Source organism: Schistocerca serialis, chromosome 3 (genome assembly GCF_023864345.2).
Source record: "Schistocerca serialis cubense isolate TAMUIC-IGC-003099 chromosome 3, iqSchSeri2.2, whole genome shotgun sequence".
Taxonomy (NCBI): domain Eukaryota; kingdom Metazoa; phylum Arthropoda; class Insecta; order Orthoptera; family Acrididae; genus Schistocerca; species Schistocerca serialis.
This window is the reverse complement of record NC_064640.1, coordinates 919,724,223-919,737,034: the sequence shown is the minus strand read 5'-3', so window position 1 is coordinate 919,737,034 and position 12,812 is coordinate 919,724,223. Positions and strand designations below refer to the sequence as shown.

The 12,812-nt window shown below is 42.0% G+C and overlaps 1 long non-coding RNA gene across 1 annotated transcript in view; it reads left to right on the top strand.

Moving 5' to 3' along the window:
- The window catches only part of LOC126471178 (uncharacterized), a 55,809-nt gene extending 44,299 nt beyond the window's left edge, over nt 1–11,510 (top strand). Inside the window, exons 4-5 of the long non-coding RNA XR_007586303.1 lie at nt 1,235–1,356; nt 11,328–11,510. This is a non-coding gene — a long non-coding RNA (uncharacterized LOC126471178). The remainder of the gene's footprint in view (nt 1–1,234; nt 1,357–11,327) is intronic.
- The last annotated feature ends 1,302 nt before the right edge of the window (nt 11,511–12,812 follow it).

Genomic DNA, 12,812 nt, shown 5'->3' with positions numbered 1-12,812 from the left:
TTCTATTCGCAGATCCATCGTAAAATCACCACACACCAAACACTGCACATGTGGAAATAATCCACCTTAACGACAGATCTTAGTGCAAATAAAACTACTTACACCTGAACCACCTGTGAATTTGAATGTTACCAGTTACATACATTCCCTGTTGAGCGGGAACCATTACAAAAATTAATTACCTGGCAGAACAATGGTTACTTAGCTGGACCAGCAAACACATGCCACCTTAATTGTTTTTCAAGTTGCGTCAATGTTTCCAAACAAAGAATTATTTGTTTTCTGATCTAACAGTTCAATCAGATGCACTCAGCTGTGAGATAGCTCTTATGTTAGCTGAGTTTACCAAACCTCAGTGCCTTCAAATTTTGACTACATTGCAATCACACATATTCATCCCTCTCAGTAACAGCAGGCTGTACTATGTGCCCAAAGTGGTAAGTATTATCTCAGTCTGCTGCAACCATATCCTGGTGCCACAAACTTATCATGTATCTGTAACCAGAAATGGACTGCTATTCAGTAGCTCCCACTGTGACATTATCACTCCATCCTTTAAACTACCCACTGAAGTTGGAATGCAACTCTAACATTAGTGTGAAACCATTTCTATTGTATCTAATGGACCTACCTTTAGTGGTGAGTTTCCACAACAGTTGGGTGCTGCTACTTAACTTTACAGACAAGCAGTTGCCACATTCATACATAAGCTAACTATCCAGGAAAAAGGACAAATTAGTGTGAATTGTGCTGTCACACACATTGATGATAAGCACTGGCAGAAATATGCATTGACTGTGACATTGTCTAGAAGCACTTCCACTCCTCTATCCCTAGCGCAACATGGTGTTATCCTGTGGTTTTCAAACAAAAGAGGTTATTGTAAATGTTTCTGTAAGCCATCTCAACCTGTTGTTCCTGAGTGCTAGTCGCAAGGCAATCTTACAAGTCAGTGAAGCATGGACCCCTCCCGCCTTATACATGTAAAGATAGTTGTAAGATTATTCATGTTAAGTAATTTTTAAAGGAATTCTTGAGTTCAGTGCCAGTATTTTTGTACTCAATGGTCAAAACTTAGTTTCATATTACTAGTGGTAGAACAAATTAACTTTTCTGTCACTTGTGAAGTATATGAATCAGAAGGGAAGGAACCCTTATTACACTAGCGACTTTCTTATTATCCCAGCATGTACCACCAGCCACTGCACCTCTGCATCCCCATTGTATTTTGCAGCTATACACCAAGATCTACCCACACTGCTGTGTGGTCTCCACCCTCACCTACAGTCCTCTACCTGCCATATTTGTGCACTACATCTCTCTGTCAACAATCAACCCGCCGCCCAGGAGTGCCAGGTGAGATGTTATAAAGACACATTGTATGGACATTCATATTTTGTGATAACAAAAAGGGAACATAGAGACAATTTATTGTGACTTTTATATTGAATTACACTTTATCACTGTAATGCTTTAAGATTTGACATATGGCCCTATTCTTTGCAATGAAATATCAAAGTATTAGACCCTTCCTTTGACGTTCCAATGGAGCAAATGTGCACATTGCACCTATTTGTGTTAAGTGTTAAATTTAGTGCCATTACTTGTGTCTTCAATGAACCTGCAGTGACTGCAACTAGCTAATGCACAGTTCAGCCAACCACAGTTCCATGATTTGCTGAACTTAAAGCACAAGCCAATAAGTGGCACTGCCAGCACAGTTAGTCAACTGCAAGCTAACACAGTTGGCCACAGTGTGGTGCTGCTAATATGCAGACAGCCAATGCACACAAAAATATAATACAGGATCCCAATGATAGATGTTGCTAGTTTGGTGCACAGTTCTTAAAGAATTATGGGACAGAGGTTTCAGATGTGTCCCCACTACTGCAACTTCACTGGATCTGCATATAATGCATAATACACAGACATAAAGTGGAACATGTTGATCTCTTATGTGTGCTATGACAGTGTCATGATTCCACAGGTCTGGTGTGTGATGGAGTATGCTGTGGTTTCAGTATTCACACAAGTGATGGATTTTGTAATGCATTAGTGGATGCTTGTATGATGGGCAGTCTCAGGCAACTGAAACCACACTGTGATCAGCAGCACCAGCACATGATGGGAGTGGCAACTGGGTGGGGGTAAGGAGGAGGGTGTGGCGGGGAGGGGGTGGGATAGTGCAGTTGGGATGGCAGATAGTGAAGTGCTGAAGGTTAGATGGAGGAGGGGTGAGAGTTGGGAAAGGGGTGGGGGGTGGGGAGGGGGGGGGTAAGTAGTGGAAAAGCACAGAAATAAAATGAGAGAAATAAAGAGACTGGGTGTGGTGTTGGAATGACGGCTGTGTAGTGCTGGAATGGGAACAGGGTAGAGGCTGAATGGCTGAGGACAATGACTAGTTTGAGGCCAGGAGAGTTACGGGAACATAAGATGTGTTGCAGGGAAAGTTCCAAGCTGTGCAGTTCAGAAAAGCTGGTGTTGGTGGGAAGATTCCATATGGCACAGGCTGTGAATCAGTCATTGAAATGAAGGATATCGTGTTTGGCAGCATGTTCAGTACAGGTTGGTCCAAATGTTTCTTGGCTACAGTTTGTTGGTGAACATTCATGTGGACAGACAGCTTGTTGTTTGTCATGCCTACATAGAATGCAGCACAGTGGTTGCAGCTTAGTTTGTAGACCACATGACTGGTTTCACAGGTGGCCCTGCCTTTGATAGGCTAGGAGATGTTGGTGACCAGACTGGAGTAGGTGGTGGTGGGAGGATATATGGGACAGGTCTTGCATGTAGTCTATTACAGGGGTATGAGCCACTCGTCCATCTATCTGTGATCCACCCCCACTGCCCCCAAACTACCCTCTGTTGACTTTACAGAATTTCTTAACCTTGAACCTTGCCTCACCATCATTCCACAAATCCCTGAACATGCAAACTAACCATACATCTGCAGAGATAACTGCAGTCCACCATCTAAAAACTGATTGCAACCTGACCTTAGGCTCCTACCTGCGGACAAAGGCTCCACCACTGTTGTTTTGAACCGCAAGGATTACCTGGCTGAAGGACTCTGCCAACTGTCAGATACTTCCACCTACAAACCTTGCCACAGTGATCCCATTCCAGTAGTCCAGCAAGATCTCCAGTCACTAGTCAAATCCTTAGGCCCATCCCAGAACCTCTCCCCAGAGTCCATCTCTCTACTCACCCCTACCACTCCCTGCACTCCTATCTTCTACGTGCTTCCTGAAGTCCATAAACCTAACCACCCAGGACGCTCCATTGTGGCTGGTTACTCTGCCTCCACTGAGGGTATCTCTGCTCTCATAGATCAACACCTTCAACTTATTACCTGGAACCTACCCTCCTACGTAAAAGATACCGAACATTTCTTCCATCGACTCTCCACAGTTCCCGTCCCTGTACCACACGGTGCCCCGCTCGTCACTACTGATACCACCTCCCTGTACACTAACATTCTTAGTGCTCATATCCTTACTGATATTGATTCCCAATGCCCGACAGATTCCAAACTATCAACCTCTTCCATAATCGCCTTGACTAACTATATCCTCACCCACAATTACTTCTCCTTAGAAGGCATTACCTAAAAACAAATCGGGAGTATGGCTATGGGCATTCATGTGTCATGATCCTATGCAAACCTATTCATGGGACACCTAAAGGAATCCTTCCTAAAAACCCAGAATCCTAAACCCCTCACCTGGTTCAAATTCATTAATGACATCTTTGCTGTCTGGATCAAAGGTGAGGACACCCTATCCACATTCCTCCAGATTAGATTAGATTAGATTAGATTAATACTTGTTCCATAGATCATGAATACGACACTTTGTAATGATGTGGAATGTGTCAGGTTAATAAAAGATGTCTGTACAAGATATTACATTACACAAAATATTTCATGACACTAATGTTTAAGCTGGGTTTTATCCCCTCCCTTAATTTATATCTAAAAATTCAGCCAATGAGTAGAAGGAGTTGTCATCTAGAAATTCTTTTAATTTATTTTTAAATGTTGGTTGACTATCTGCCAGGCTTTTGATGCTGTTTGGTAGGTGACCAAAGACTTTTGTGGCAGCATAATTTACCCCTTTCTGTGCCAAAGTCGGATTTAACCCTGCATAGTGAAGATAATCCTTTCTCCTGGTGTTATAGCTATGCACACTGCTATTACTTTTGAACTGGGTTGGATTATTAACAACAAATTTCATAAGTGAATATATATACTGTGAGGTTACTGTGAGGATCCCTAGATCCTTAAATAGATGTCTGCAGGATGACCGTGGGAGGGCTCCAGCAATTATTCTGATTTCACGTTTTTGAGCAATGAATACTTTTCTACTCAACCATGAATTACCCCAGAATATGATGCCATACGAAAGCAGTGAATGAAAGTAGGCATAGTAAGCTAATTTACTGAGATTCTTATCACCAAAATTTGCAATAACCCTAATAGAATACGTAGCTGAACTCAGACGTTTCAGCAGACCATCAATGTGTCGCTTCCAGTTTAACCTCTCATCAATGGACACACCTAAAAATTTTGAAAATTCTACCTTAGCTACAGACTTCTGTTCAAAGTCTATATTTATTACTGGAGTTGTGCCATTTACTGTACGGAGCTGTATATACTGCGTTTTATCAAAATTTAAAGAGAGTCCGTTTGCTGAAAACCACTTAATAATTTTGTGAAAAACATCATTTACAATTACATCACTTAGTTCTTGGATTTTGGATGTTATTACTATACTTGTATCATCAGCAAAAAGAACTAACTTTGCATCTTCATCAATGTGGAATGGTAAGTCATTAATGTATATCAAGAACAGTAAAGGACCTAAGACCGAACCCTGTGGGACCCTGTACTTGATAGCTCCCCAGTTTGAGGAATCAGCTGTTTTAACATTACATGAACCACTTATTTCAACTCTCTGCATTCTTCTAGTTAAGTATGAATTAAACCATTTGTGCACTGCCCCCCCTCAAACCATAATGATTTAGCTTATCTAAAAGATAATGAATGATTTACACAATCATAGGCCTAAACAACTTCTGCCCCATTTGCTTCATCTGGTCCTACTCAACCCAAAAGCCATCTTCCTAGATGTTGACATCAGTACCTTTGTCCATATCAAACCTACTAACCACCAGCAGTACTTCCACTTCAACAGCTGCCACCCACTCCATACCGAGAAGTCCCTTCCGTACAGCCTAGCCACCCATGGTCATCACATCTGCAGTGATGAGTAGTCCCTCTCAAAATATACCGAGGGTCTCACTGAAGCCTTCACTGACCGTAATTATCCTCCCAACCTTGTACAAAAATTAATCTCCTGTGCTTTATCTATTCAGTCTCCCACCACCTCCCAAAGTTCCACTGTCCAACCACAGAGGAGCATTTCCTTCATAACTCAGTACCACCCAGGATTGGAGCAACTGAATTACATTCCCTGCCAGGGTTTCAAATACCTCTTGTCGTGCCCTGAAATGAGAAATATCCTGACCACTATCCTTCCCACCCCTCCTACAGTGGTATTCCGCTGTCGACCGAACCTACACAATATACTCGTCCATACTTACACAACCCCTGCTCTGCTCCCAATCCCTTACCACATAGTTCATACTCCTGTAATAGATCTAGATGCAAGACCTGTTCTATACATCCTCCCACCACCACCTACTATAGTCCAGTCACAAACATCACCTATCCCATCAAAGGCAGGGCTACCTGTGAAACCAGTTATGTGGTCTACAAGCTAAGCTGCAACCACTGTGCTGCATTCTGTGTAGGCATGACAACCAACAAGCTGTCTGTCTGCATGAATGGCCACCGACAAACTGTGGCCGAGAAACAAGTTGGCCAACCTGAAGCTGAACACACTGCCAAACATGATATCCTTCATTTCAATGACTGCTTCACAGCCTGTGCCATATGGATCCTTCCCACCAATGCCAGCTTTTCTGAATTGTGCAAGTGGGAACTTTCCCTGCAATACATCCTATGTTCCTGTAACCCTCCTGGTCTCAACCTTTGTTAGGCACTGTCCTCAACCATCCAGCCCCTTCTCCGTTCCCATTCCAGCACTACACAGCCATCATTCCACCACCACACCCAGTCTTTTTATTTCTCTCCTTTTTTTCCTCTGCTTTTCGGCTACTTCCCCCCCCCCCCTCTTCCCACCTCCCCCCCATCCTCCGTCTAACCTGCAGCAGTTCACTGTCTGTCATTCCCAACATACTATCCCTCCCCCTCCCCGTCACAGCCTCCTCCTTACCCCCATCCAGTCACCACTCCCATCATGGTGTGTGCGCGCACGTGCATGTGTATTGTGAGAGTGTTTTTGTTGTGCCTATCTGTGACTCAGCATCTCCACTATATATTGAGTAGCAACTTTCCTTCTCATAATATTGTTACATGCCATCCTGGATTTTCCATTGTTAGATTGTTTACAGTGCTTTTCAATGGTCGCTCCTGCAACAGGCCCTGTATAGTAGCTAAGTGATCATCCCTGTGACTCGTGTTTTGTGACATTGTGATCATTATGAGGCTAGTGTATTGTACCAACAATGAGATCAGTAAATGTTAACTCAGTGAGCAGTTGTGCCTTTTATGTGTTAGAGCATGCTATTATACTTTCTTCATAAATTATCCCAAAATGGTGATACCCAGCTGGCACAGACTAATTGCTTTTTGTACATGCATACATCATAATTACCTCCAACAATGTGCTTTCCACTGACCTCACAACCACTGCTGACACTGCTATCTCATCATTGTCCAGCAAGCTGCATCCCATGGTCTCCCACTTCACTGTCTGACTACCACCTTTCTGGCCTACATGACCAGCTCTCTGGTTCAAGGAGGTCAAGGCCAGCTTCCACTACAGTGGCATAACATTGGAGCATACCAAGTACACTTACATTGTCAGGCAACTTGACCAGCACTATGCCACTGAGGTCACTGACATCATCACTGCACCACAACCCACTGAGCTATACTAGGACCTTGAGGGTGATATCATATGCTGCCTCTCTGTGTACCCAAATTAGAGCATATGTTGGCCAATTACCGCCAATGATGTTGGCAACAGAACTCCATCAGAGCTCATGCACAGCCTCTGCAGCATGGTCGACATTGGCACAATTCCAGATGATCAGCTCCATGTTTTTGGCTCTACTGGCTGCCTAGCTACACATATACCACTTTTGCTACTCAGCAGATACTTCCACTGCAACAACAGTGGCTCTCATTGACACCATGGTCAAGGACCTCTGTGCAGCCCCATGTCCTGCCACTACCAGCCTAACCAAAGCCACCTCCAATATAACAGCACACCACTTTCCCATGCAGCAGACCATATTACTTTGGCACCCCCCAATGGCCACTCAGGAATTCCAGCTGCTTTTGGTAGAGTTCAAGTTCCTCCACTTCATGCCCAGCCTGGTGCTGTTCTCACACTGCTGCATCCTTGCCTGCATATTCATGAACATTGTTATGTCTTAGACCAACTCACTGTGTGTTAGTACTGTGGCAACTCAAATTCCTGCTGCTGTTCCCACACTTCCACACCCTCACTTGCACACTCACAAATGATGATGTGCCATAGGCCAGCCCACTATGTGTTGGTACTCCCACACTTTCCTGTACTACCCACTGTGCAACCACCCAAATGCCAGTAGCACACCCGAGTAAGCACGCACAGGTGTCAGGTTGCCTCAAATTGCTTGTTCATCGCAGAGAGAAGGTCTGGCCAGTGTTTCCTTATAGACACTAGGTCTGACCTGTGTGTCTATCCATGCACACTGCTCCCAGAGCATAGACTAACATTATTTTGGCTGTCAGCTGTCAACAGCTCGTCCATCACCTACTATGGTGTCTACCTAATTCAATTAGATCTAGAACTGCACCACAGCTTCAGCATCACAGATATCTCAGAGTCAATCACTGGTGCTGATTTCTTAGCACATTTTCTACTCCTCCCTGACACTGCTGTCTCTCATTGACAAGGACTCTGGCTGCTTAACTGACAGGTCCCACCATGTTGTGCAAACCTTTGTGCTGAAGCTTGTCTACATTGGTGATGCAGGGCAGTACCAGGACTTTCTCAATCATTTCCCTGCCATTATATGCCCACCTGGAGCACCACAAGAGGTACAGCATAGCGCAGTCAATCATATCCACACCACACATGGCCCTCCTTTCAACAGTCTGCAATGCCTCACACCAGAATGACTTGCTGCTGCTAACGCCAAATTCCACAGCATGGTTCACATGGCATCATTCACTATTTGGACGGCCCCTGGTCTTCTCCTCTCCACCTTCTACCAAAGGAGGATACATCCAGATGACCCTGTGGCGACTATCATTCTCTTAACACATGCGCCATCCAAGAGAAATATCCAGTCCCAAAGTTTCATGACTTCAGCCATGCCCTCAGTGGCAGTTCAGTGTTCAGTATATTTGACTACATGAAGGCATTCATGCAGATACCACTCACCATGAAAGACATTCCAAAACAGCCATCACCATGCCCTTTGTCCCCTTGGAATACTTTACATTACATTCCGTCTCTGAAATGTTGCACAGACACGGCAACAATTCATTGACAGTGTGCTACGTGACATCCTTTTTTGGCAACAGGGGTATTCTCTCCTTCACTGTAGCAACACTGTGAACACCTGACAGCAATGTTTCAATGGCTAAACGATTTTGAAGTTATCTTTAATCCCTCCAAATGCACCTTTGGTGCCCCCCCCAGATGACATTCCTGAGACACCAGATTTGTGCAGATGGTATCACTCCCCTTGCTGAAAAACTTCAGGCTTTTCAGAAAATTCAGCACCCACAAACTGTTCAAGTACTCCACTGGTTTCTTGGAATCCTGAACTACCACCATTATCTCACCAGCACAGCCTCCATTCAAGAGCCACTGATAGATGCTCTTGCTGGTCCAGATACTTATAATAGTCCAGATCGTCGGACTGAGAAATGCATACATCTACCAACACAGTGCTGGACTTGAGACAGGTAATTGCAATGATCTGACTAAATTCTGACTGAGTGTCACCCTAAGGTGCCAGTGCTGCTAATAATGCTCATTGTGAACTATTGATATGAGATGTGCAACTCGTTGTGTCATGACTGTCCCTCTGAGGTTGTAATCTAGCTGTCCCTCACATCATTTGCTGATTGAACATCACTGTCTTTATGGTTAACTCTTTTAATAAGCTTTGAGAGAAGTAAGATTTACAATAAACTTTTTACTTATTTTCTTTTTTTGTAGTTTGCTCCAGTTCTTCACATCTAGGGGCTGCTTCTTGAAGCTACAATTTTTGACATTATAGGTTCTCATGGTCCCAATTGACATAATAAATTTGAAGTAAACCTGCACTGTATTTTTTGTTTTGCTCAAAATTTCATTCTCTCACATTTTTCTATATCACACTTTCTTTACAATTTCCACATCAACAACGCTGAAAATTACATTGTTCTGCCCAAAAATAAAAACATGTCTGATCACATCAGAGGCATGCACACTACTACTTCACTCTGTGGTAATGACAGTATTCCAAAGGGTTTACAAATTTTCTTGACAAACGAATATCTATCAATTTATGTTACCATTTTATAAATGAATCCAGAAATTAACAAAATAAATAGTGCCAAATTGTGTAAATAAGAACAGAAATTTTAAGTGTGCCAAACATTTTGTAATTTCAGATGTTTCTAAAAGAAAATAATTTCAACTGTACATTCAGAGCTAGTACATATCGATTGTAACAACGAAAATAAAGTAATTTCTTTTTACAGATTTTAGCTTCAATTATAACACATTGTGTACAAAATCATATGAAGTTCTTTTAAAAACACAGCTGGGATAATATTAACCTATTAAAAATTCATAGATATTTTTTGTATTGACTACTTCTGTTGAGGAAAAGTAATGTTAGAGGAAGGTGTCCCTTTATAAGGTACAGGATGAAGAAAGTGCAACACTGGGCCTCGGACAAACTTCTAGATCCACCCTCATCTCTGTCTGCAGATGAGCTGTTCCCTGTGCACTCATCCCTATCCCTGAACAAAATACCAATTTTCTGACTGAATTGTACCATCTCCTGTTTCCTTCTTGCCAAATAAGAAATGACCACCAACTGCTGTATAAGAGTACTCAGCCCGCCAGTGGTATGACTGCTTCTTCAACAAAAGTCCCACTAAAAAAACATGCTGCATTAAAACTCCAGTGACTTTTTGATCAAATTCTCTTTTCCAAATAACTTCTCCTTATGATCCATCTTTCTGACATCACAAGCATATTTAACAACTGTGCATTTCCATGCCCAGCAGCTAGCCTCACATCAGAGGTTCTCAGAAAGTAAAAAACTGCACTTGAGGCTAAGTTCTTATTTTCCAGCATGCCATGTTTCTTTAGGAATGCACTATGTTTTTTTCTGCTGAAGGCACTCTTCAGAACATGGTAGAGTACTTGTCTCCTACTGACAATGTTCTCCCTCTCAGCACTGCTCAGCTGCAAGGCTGGAGGCAAGTCATAAATGAGTAAAAGCACTCCCACCCTTGGAGTTACCCAGTAATGCAGCTTTCATGGAGACAACACCTTACACTATCTGCCCTGTGTGAAAGCCAGAGTCCCTGCTGGCTGCTTAGGCAGGCTGCTTCATTGTATCAGACACTGCCTTGCCTGTGCCAAATCCAGTGTGCACCCTGTTTGCACATGCTCTCAGAAAGCAAACAAAAAGAAGACCCACACCATACTAAATGTAGTTAAGAAATGAAGTTAGTTAGAGGTTACTATGTCCAGCCACTGCAGTCCAATTTGCTTTTATAAACCATTGTTGTAATGTCCTGACACCTCATTATCCTCTTAGTACAGTGTAATTCTCATATTAAATGAAAAGGAACATGCTAAATGGCTTGCCACTTTTTGTGCGGATGTGCCAAGCTGCATGAACATATAATAGAGGACTCCAATAACAGAGGCTCCAATTTTAGTGTCCAATTTTTATCAACAGTATTTCTGTCTCACAACATGCCCAATTTATGTGGGTACATGGGTACAGAAGGCTTATGCAGCAGATGTTTCAGAAGTGTCCCCACTGCTGCAACTTTGCTGGGGCTGCATATAATGCATACTCACACAGACTCAAGATGGAGAATGCTGGTTTTTTATACATGCTTTGACAATGTCATGATTCCAGTGGTTGCTTTTGTGATGGGTTATTGTGTAGTTTCAGTGGTCACCCAAGCAAGAGATTGTGTAATGCATTAGTGGTCATTTTTTCAACAGGATATGTCAGTGCATGGAGTGGTCACCTAAGCAACAGATTGTTCACAGTGTTTCTCAGTGTCATTCCTGTGACACTGGCCCTGTACAGTGACTAAGTGGTCACCCTTGTGATGGATGTTTCATGACATTGTGATTATTATGTAATTAGTTTCTTGTACCAACAGTGCTATCAATAAATATTAATTTAGTAAGGAATTGTGTCTTTTATGTGCTGAAACATGCCTATCATACTTCTTATGTATCAAAAACAAGAAGATAGTATTTTATGATATTTAGTCTTAGCATATGGGGCAAATGTGCAATGTGCTGCATTCAGCCACTCCAATTATAATCTATGTAATACAGCCACTGCAAAACGATGTCTTTTGAAAGGAGATCTTAAAAATCGCAGAAGGCTTGTGCAAAGAGCCTGTTCATGGATAAGTAAAGTCTGTAAGGCACTTTGTTCACTGCACTTCATTAGTAACCTGTCATTGTTTTGTATATCACCACAACTTATTCAAGTAGGCCTACAAGGTAACAGACATTTGTGAGATACATTAAGGTAAAATCATTTCAAGTTGTTCTCCAATACTGACAGTTAATTAGAAGCACTCCCCACTCAAGAACATGGCATTATCAACACTTACACTGCTTAATGTACTGTGTAAAATTCACTAACTGCATTCTCAATATGAGAGGCCTACAAACAGGAATTCCAATCAGTATTATCATGATCACTCACAGTAAAGTTTCTACCCACAAATTTACAACCAAATTCTGTCCACATCTTTGGTCAAAACTGTCAGACACTACACATTTTCCTCACTTACAGCTATTTCTAAATAATAAGTCAACAACATGTAACAGCATTACATTATAAAAATTTCAACACAAGAGTTTAATCACGAGTGTGAATTGTGTGCCTAGGGACTCCTGTTGCAAGAATATATAAATTCTAAAGTTCAAACAATTCAGCCAAAACACCAGCAATGGCTTTCTGATCAGGTCTACAGAGGTGCAGAAACCAATATGCTATTCATGGCCAAAGTTTGTTCTGAAATAAACAGCAGAACAAGTTACACCTTTTCCTCAGTTGAGCTAATTTCCCAGATATTCAAATATCATTGTTTCCTTTCACGTGCCTGACACCACCTTGCTTCAAGAAGCTACTGCTCTTTGCCTTCTCCTGTTCAGCTTTCCACTGAAGAATGTCTGAAACAGCCATTAGAGAAAGATTATACTAGTTACAAGTTTGCCACTGTAAATCAGTTCATTCATAGCAAATATGTGCTTGATTATATAATAACTAAAAGTGCTGTCTATAGTTACTGTTGTAATGTCAAATATACAAAAGTTTTAGTGAGAACATGAATGTGTTTCTGAAAGCAAATATTTGAGCTATACAAAATTGACAAGGAGTACAGTGTGAGGCAAACAAGAAAGAAATTTCTATTAATATAAGACAACTATTTTACATATGCATTGAACTCAATTTTTAATTTA